Source organism: Lampetra fluviatilis, unplaced genomic scaffold, assembly GCF_964198595.1.
Source record: "Lampetra fluviatilis unplaced genomic scaffold, kcLamFluv1.1 SCAFFOLD_1284, whole genome shotgun sequence".
In the NCBI taxonomy this organism is placed as follows: domain Eukaryota; kingdom Metazoa; phylum Chordata; class Hyperoartia; order Petromyzontiformes; family Petromyzontidae; genus Lampetra; species Lampetra fluviatilis.
This window is the reverse complement of record NW_027620448.1, coordinates 6,792-15,530: the sequence shown is the minus strand read 5'-3', so window position 1 is coordinate 15,530 and position 8,739 is coordinate 6,792. Positions and strand designations below refer to the sequence as shown.

The window sequence follows — 8,739 nt, the reverse complement described above, 5'->3', positions numbered from 1 at the left end:
ACCACCTCCACCACCACCACCACCACCACCACCCCCACCACCACCTCCACCCCCACCACCACCACCTCCACCACCACCACCACCACCCCCACCACCACCACCACCCCCACCACCACCACCACCACCACTCACCACCACCACCACCTCCACCACCACCACCACTCACCACCACCACCACCTCCCCCACCACCACCCCCACCACCACCCCCACCACCACCACCACCACCACCTCCACCACCACTCACCACCACCACCACCCCCACCACCACCCCCACCACCACCACCACCCCCACCACCACCACCACCACCACTCACCACCACCACCAACACCACCACCCCCATCACCACCACCACCACCCCCACCACCACCACCCCCACCACCACCCCCACCACCACCACCACCCCCACCACCACCCCCACCACCACCACCACCCCCACCACCACCACCATCACCACCACCACCACCCCCACCACCACCCCCACCACCACCACCACCCCCACCACCACCACCCCCACCACCACCACTCACCGTGGTAGGAGCGCTTTCCCCCTCGCAGCGGTTGTTGTGGTTGTTGTTGTTGACGTTGCTGCTGCTGCCTGTGGCTTGAGTGCCCTGGGCAGTGCGAGCGGCCGGTTGTGGTGTGGTTGTTGTAGTTGTTGTTGTGGTTGTGGTTGTTGTTGTTGTGGTGGTGGTTGTGGTTGTTGTGGTTGTTGTGGTTTATGTTGTGGTTGTTGTTGTGGTAGTTGTGGTAGTTGTGGTCGTTGTGGTTGTTGTGGTTTATGTTGTGGTTGTGGTTGTGGTCGTGGTTGTGGTGGTGGTTGTGGTCGTTGTGGTTGTTGTTGTGGTTGTTGTTGTGGTTGTGGCGGTGGCGGTTTCGGAGGCGGTTTCGGTGGCATCAGCGCCGGTCTTTTGGTGGTGGCGGTGGTGGCGGTGGTGGCGGTGGTGGCGGTGGTGGCGGTGGTGGCGGTGGTGGCGGTGAATTTATCGGCGGGTGATGGTGATGGTCCCAGCAGCGGTGGTGGCGGTTGTTGTGATTTTGGTTGTGGTGAAAAAAAACCTGGAAGACAGCACCACACAGAGACACATAGACTCACCACCACACAGAGACCCACAGACTCACCACCACACAGAGACCCACAGACTCACCACCACACAGAGACCCATAGACTCACCACCACCACACAGAGACCCATAGACTCATCACCACATAGAGACCCATAGACTCACCACCACCACACAGAGACCCATAGACTCATCACCACACAGAGACCCATAGACTCATCACCACACAGAGACCCATAGACTCATCACCACACAGAGACCCATAGACTCACCACCACACAGAAACCCATAGACTCACCACCACCCAGAGACCCATAGACTCACCACCACACAGAGACCCATAGACTCACCACCACACAGAGACCCATAGACTTACCACCACACAGAGACCCACATACTCACCACCACACAGAGACCCACAGACTCACCACCACACAGAGACCCACAGACTCACCACCACACAGAGACCCACAGACTCACCACCACACAGAGACCCACAGACTCACCACCACACAGAGACCCATAGACTCATCACCACACAGAGACCCACAGACTCATCACACAGAGACCCATAGACTCATCACCACACAGAGACCCACAGACTCACCACCACACAGAGACCCACAGACTCACCACCACACAGAGACCCATAGACTCATCACACAGAGACCCATAGACTCACCACCACACAGAGACCCACAGACTCACCACCACACAGAGACCCATAGACTCACCACCACACAGAGACCCACAGACTCACCACCACACAGAGACCCATAGACTCATCACCACACAGAGACCCACAGACTCACCACCACACAGAGACCCATAGACTCATCACACAGAGACCCAAAGACTCATCACCACACAGAGACCCATAGACTCACCACCACACAGAGACCCACAGACTCATCACCACACAGAGACCCACAGACTCACCACCACACAGAGACCCATAGACTCACTACACAGAGACCCACAGACTCACCACCACACAGAGACCCATAGACTCACCACCACACAGAGACCCACAGACTCACCACCACACAGAGACCCACAGACTCACCACCACACAGAGACCCACAGACTCACCACCACACAGAGACCCATAGACTCACTACACAAAGACCCATAGACTCATCACCACACAGAGACCCATAGACTCACCACCACACAGAGACCCATAGACTCACCACCACACAGAGACCCATAGACTCACCACCACACAGAGACCCACAGACTCATCACCACACAGAGACCCACAGACTCATCACCACACAGAGACACACAGACTCACCACCACACAGAGACCCACAGACTCACCACCACACAGAGACCCATAGACTCACTACACAAAGACCCATAGACTCATCACCACACAGAGACCCATAGACTCACCACCACACAGAGACCCTTAGACTCAACCACCACACAGAGACCCATAGACTCATCACCACACAGAGACCCACAGACTCACCACCACACAGAGACCCACAGACTCATCACCACACAGAGACCCACAGACTCACCACCACACAGAGACCCACAGACTCACCACCACACAGAGACCCATAGACTCATCACCACACAGAGACCCATAGACTCACTACACAGAGACCCATAGACTCATCACCACACAGAGACCCATAGACTCACCACCACACAGAGACCCACAGACTCATCACCACACAGAGACCCATAGACTCAACCACCACACAGAGACCCACAGACTCATCACCACACAGAGACCCATAGACTCAACCACCACACAGAGACCCATAGACTCACCATCACACAGAGACCCATAGACTCAACCACCACACAGAGACCCACAGACTCACCACCACACAGAGACCCATAGACTCACCACCACACAGAGACCCACAGACTCACCACCACACAGAGACCCACAGACTCACCACCACACAGAGACCCACAGACTCACCACCACACAGAGACCCACAGACTCACCACCACACAGAGACCCATAGACTCACCACCACACAGAGACCCACAGACTCACCACCACACAGAGACCCACAAACTCACCACCACACAGAGACCCATAGACTCACCACCACACAGAGACCCACAAACTCACCACCACACAGAGACCCATAGACTCACCACCACACAGAGACCCACAAACTCACCACCACACAGAGACCCACAAACTCACCACCACACAGAGACCCACAGACTCATCACCACACAGAGACCCACAGACTCACCACCACACAGAGACCCACAAACTCATCACCACACAGAGACCCACAGACTCACCACCACACAGAGACCCACAAACTCACCACCACACAGAGACCCACAGACTCACCACCACACAGAGACCCATAGACTCACCACCACACAGAGACCCACAGACTCACCACCACACAGAGACCCATAGACTCACCACCACACAGAGACCCATAGACTCACCACCACACAGAGACCCACAGACTCATCACCACACAGAGACCCACAAACTCACCACCACACAGAGACCCACAGACTCACCACCACACAGAGACCCATAGACTCACCACCACACAGAGACCCACAAACTCACCACCACACAGAGACCCACAGACTCACCACCACACAGAGACCCATAGACTCACCACCACACAGAGACCCACAGACTCATCACCACACAGAGACCCATAGACTCACCACCACACAGAGACCCACAGACTCACCACCACACAGAGACCCACAGACTCATCACCACACAGAGACCCATAGACTCACCACCACACAGAGACCCACAGACTCACCACCACACAGAGACCCATAGACTCACCACCACACAGAGACCCATAGACTCACCACCACACAGAGACCCACAGACTCACCACACAGAGACCCATAGACTCATCACCACACAGAGACCCATAGACTCACCACCACACAGAGACCCACAGACTCATCACCACACAGAGACCCACAGACTCATCACCACACAGAGACCCACAGACTCACCACCACACAGAGACCCATAGACTCACTACACAGAGACCCATAGACTCACCACCACACAGAGACCCATTGACTCATCACCACACAGAGACCCATAGACTCACCACCACACAGAGACCCATAGACTCACCACCACCACACAGAGACCCACAGACTCATCACCACACAGAGACCCACAGACTCACCACCACACAGAGACCCTTAGACTCACCACCACACAGAGACCCATAGACTCATCACCACCACACAGAGACCCACAGACTCACCACCACACAGAGACCCACAGACTCATCACCACACAGAGACCCACAGACTCATCACCACACAGAGACCCACAGACTCACCACCACACAGAGACCCACAGACTCATCACCGCACAGAGACCCATAGACTCACCACCACACAGAGACCCAAAGACTCATCACCACACAGAGACCCACAGACTCACCACCACACAGAGACCCACAGACTCATCACCACACAGAGACCCACAGACTCACCACCACACAGAGACCCACAGACTCATCACCACACAGAGACCCATAGACTCATCACCACACAGAGACCCATAGACTCATCACCACACAGAGACCCATAGACTCACCACCACACAGAGACCCATAGACTCATCACCACACAGAGACCCATAGACTCATCACGACACAGAGACCCATAGACTCACCACCCCACAGAGACCCATAGACTCATCACCACCACACAGAGACCCATAGACTCATCACCACCACACAGAGACCCATATACTCACCACCCAGTGAGTAAGTGAACGGGTGAGTGAGTGGGTGAGTCAGTGAGTGGGTGGGCGAGTGAGTGGGTGAATGGGTGGGTGAGTGGGTGGGTGGGTGAGTGGGTGGGTGATTTGGTGAGTTGGTGAGTGAGTGAGTGGTTGGGTGGGTATATAGGTGGGTGAGTGAGTAAGTGGGTGAACGGGTGAGTGAGTGGGTGAGTCAGTGAGTGGGTGGGCGAGTGGGTGGGTGAGTGAGTGAGTGAGTGGGTGAGTGCGTGAGTGGGTGAGTGAATGGGTGAGTGAGTGGGTGAGTGGGTGGGTGAGTGGATGAGTGAGTTGGTGAGTGAGTGAGCGAGTGAGTGGGTGAGTGAGTGGGTGAGTGGGTGAGTGAATGGGTGAGTGAGTGGATGAGTGAGTGGGTGAGTGAGTGAGTGGGTGAGTGAGTGAGTGAGTGAATTATCGACAGTGCCAGCCTTCCAATCCCCAGCGTGCACCTAGCCTGGCACAGGTGTTTACCTCCTGTCCTGCTCTCCATGTGAGTAGTGAGGTAGTCATCAGGCTGAAGATAGTCACCATCATCACCATCATCGCCATCATCGCCATCATCGCCACCATCATCATCATACTGTTCAGCATCTGTTCACGAATCCCGCACATACAGTCACTAATTACTCAACAACTCACTCACTCACTCAGTCACTCACCATCACCACCATCATCATCATCAGCATCATCAGCATCACCATCATCACCATCACCACCACCACCATCACCACCACCACCATGACCACCACCATCACCACCATCACCATCACCACCATCATCATCATCAGCATCATCAGCATCACCATCATCACCATCACCACCACCACCATCACCACCCCCACCACCACCACCATCACCACCACCACCATGACCACCACCATCACCACCATCACCATCACCACCATCATCATCATCAGCATCATCAGCATCACCATCATCACCATCACCACCACCACCATCACCACCCCCACCATCACCACCATCACCATCACCACCACCACCATCACCACCACCACCACCATCACCACCATCACCATCACCACCACCACCATCATCATCATCAGCATCACCATCATCACCATCACCACCATCACCACCCCCACCATGACCACCGCCATCACCACCATCAACATCAACATCACCACCATGACCACCACCATCACCACCATCAACATCAACATCACCACCACCACCACCTTGACTACCACCACCATCACCACCATCACCACCACCACCATCACCTTGACTACCACCACCACCACCACCACCACCCCCACCACCACCACCCCCACCACCACCACCCCCACCACCACCACCTTGACTACCACCATCACCATGACTACCACCACCATCACCTTGACTACCACCATCACCATGACTACCACCACCACCACCTTGACTACCACCACCACCTCCACCACCATCACCTTGACTACCACCATCACCATGACTACCACCACCACCACCTTGACTACCACCACCACCTCCACCACCATCACCTTGACTACCACCATCACCATGACTACCACCACCATCACCTTGACTACCACCGCTGCAGGCTGACTCCATCATGGGTAGAGGCATCTCCACACGATCATAGAACGTATCACTCCCCCCAGAGCTCCTCCTGGAACACACAAAGATTCACTCAGTCAGTCAGTCAGTCACTCAGTCAGTCAGTCAGTCACTCAGTCAGTCAGTTAGTTAGTCAGTTAGTTAGTTAGTCACTCAGTTAGTCAGTCAGTCAGTCACTCAGTCAGTCACTCAGTCAGTCACTCAGTCAGTCAGTTAGTCAGTCAGTCACTCAGTCACTCCCACCAGAGCTCCTCCTGGAACACACAAAGATTCACTCAGTCAGTCAGTCACTCAGTCAGTCACTCAGTTAGTCAGTCAGTCACTCAGTAAGTCACTCAGTCAGTCAGTCAGTCAGTTAGTCAGTCAGTCACTCAGTCACTCCCCCCAGAGCTCCTCCTGGAACACACAAAGATTCACTCAGTCAGTCAGTCAGTCACTCAGTCAGTCACTCAGTTAGTCAGTTAGTTAGTTAGTCAGTCACTCACTCACTCAGTCACTCAGTCACTCACTCACTCACTAACTCACTAACTCAGTCAGTCAGTCACTCAGTCAGTCACTCAGTTAGTCAGTCAATCAGTCACTCAGTCACTCACTCACTCACTCACTCACTCACTAACTCAGTCAGTCAGTCACTCAGTCAGTCACTCAGTTAGTCAGTCAGTCAGTCACTCAGTCACTCACTCACTCACTAACTCACTAACTCAGTCAGTCAGTCACTCAGTCAGTCACTCAGTTAGTCAGTCAATCAGTCACTCAGTCACTCACTCAGTCACTCCCCCCAGAGCTCCTCCTGGAACACACAAAGATTCACTCAGTCAGTCAGGCAGTCACTCAGTCAGTCAGTTAGTTAGTCAGTTAGTTAGTTAGTCAGTCAGTGAGTCACTCAGTCACTCCCACCAGAGCTCCTCCTGGAACACACAAAGATTCACTCAGTCAGTCAGTCACTCAGTCAGTCACTCAGTTAGTCAGTCAGTCAGTCACTCAGTCAGTCAGTCAGTCACTCAGTCAGTCAGTCAGTCAGTCACTCAGTTAGTCAGTCAGTCAGTCACTCAGTCACTCAGTCACTCCCCCCAGAGCTCCTCCTGGAACACACAAAGATTCACTCAGTCAGTCAGTCAGTCACTCAGTCAGTCAGTTAGTTAGTCAGTTAGTTAGTTAGTCAGTCAGTGAGTCACTCAGTCACTCCCACCAGAGCTCCTCCTGGAACACACAAAGATTCACTCAGTCAGTCACTCAGTTAGTCAGTCAGTCAGTCACTCAGTCACTGACTCACTTAGCCACTCACTCACTCACTCAGTCACTCACTCACTCAGCCACTCACTCACTCACTCAGTCACTCAGTCAGTCACTCAGTCAGTCAGTCACTCAGTCAGTCACTCAGTTAGTCAGTCAGTCAGTCACTCAGTCAGTCAGTCAGTCACTCAGTCACTCAGTCAGTCACTCAGTCACTCCCACCAGAGCTCCTTCTGGAACACACAAAGATTCACTCAGTCAGTCAGTCACTCACTCAGTCACTCACTCAGTCACTCACTCACTCAGTCACTCACTCACTCACTAACTCAGTCACTCACTCACTCACTCAGTCAGTCACTCACTCACTGACTCACTTAGCCACTCACTCACTCACTCAGTCACTCACTCACTCAGCCACTCACTCACTCACTCAGTCAGTCAGTCACTCAGTCAGTCACTCAGTTAGTCAGTCAGTCAGTCACTCAGTCAGTCAGTCAGTCACTCAGTCACTCCCACCAGAGCTCCTCCTGGAACACACAAAGATTCACTCAGTCAGTCAGTTAGTCACTCAGTCAGTCACTCAGTTAGTCAGTCAGTCAGTCACTCAGTCAGTCAGTCACTCAGTCACTCCCACCAGAGCTCCTCCTGGAACACACACAGATTCACTCAGTCAGTCAGTCACTCAGTCAGTCACTCAGTTAGTCAGTCAGTCAGTCACTCAGTCAGTCAGTCAGTCACTCAGTCACTCAGTCACTCCCACCAGAGCTCCTCCTGGAACACACAAAGATTCACTCAGTCAGTCACTCAGTCAGTCACTCAGTTAGTCAGTCAGTCACTCAGTCACTCGCTCACTCATTCACTCCGTCACTCAGTCACTCACTCAGTCAGTCACTCGCTCAGTCACTCAGTCACTCAGTCAGTCAGTCACTCAGTCAGTCACTCAGTTAGTCAGTCAGTCACTCAGTCAGTCAGTCAGTCACTCAGTCACTCCCACCAGAGCTCCTCCTGGAACACACAAAGATTCACTCAGTCAGTCACTCAGTCAGTCACTCAGTTAGTCAGTCAGTCACTCAGTCAGTCACTCAGTCAGTCACTCAGT

At 53.8% G+C, this 8,739-nt stretch overlaps 1 long non-coding RNA gene across 1 annotated transcript; it reads right to left on the bottom strand.

Moving 5' to 3' along the window:
• Positions 1–964: 964 nt before the first annotated feature.
• LOC144953917 (uncharacterized) lies at positions 965–6,462 on the bottom strand. The gene is made up of 3 exons (XR_013640952.1): positions 6,371–6,462; positions 5,304–5,423; positions 965–1,058 (listed from the first exon to the last, which is right to left on the bottom strand). It is a non-coding gene; the product is annotated as an uncharacterized LOC144953917 (long non-coding RNA).
• Positions 6,463–8,739: the final 2,277 nt, after the last annotated feature.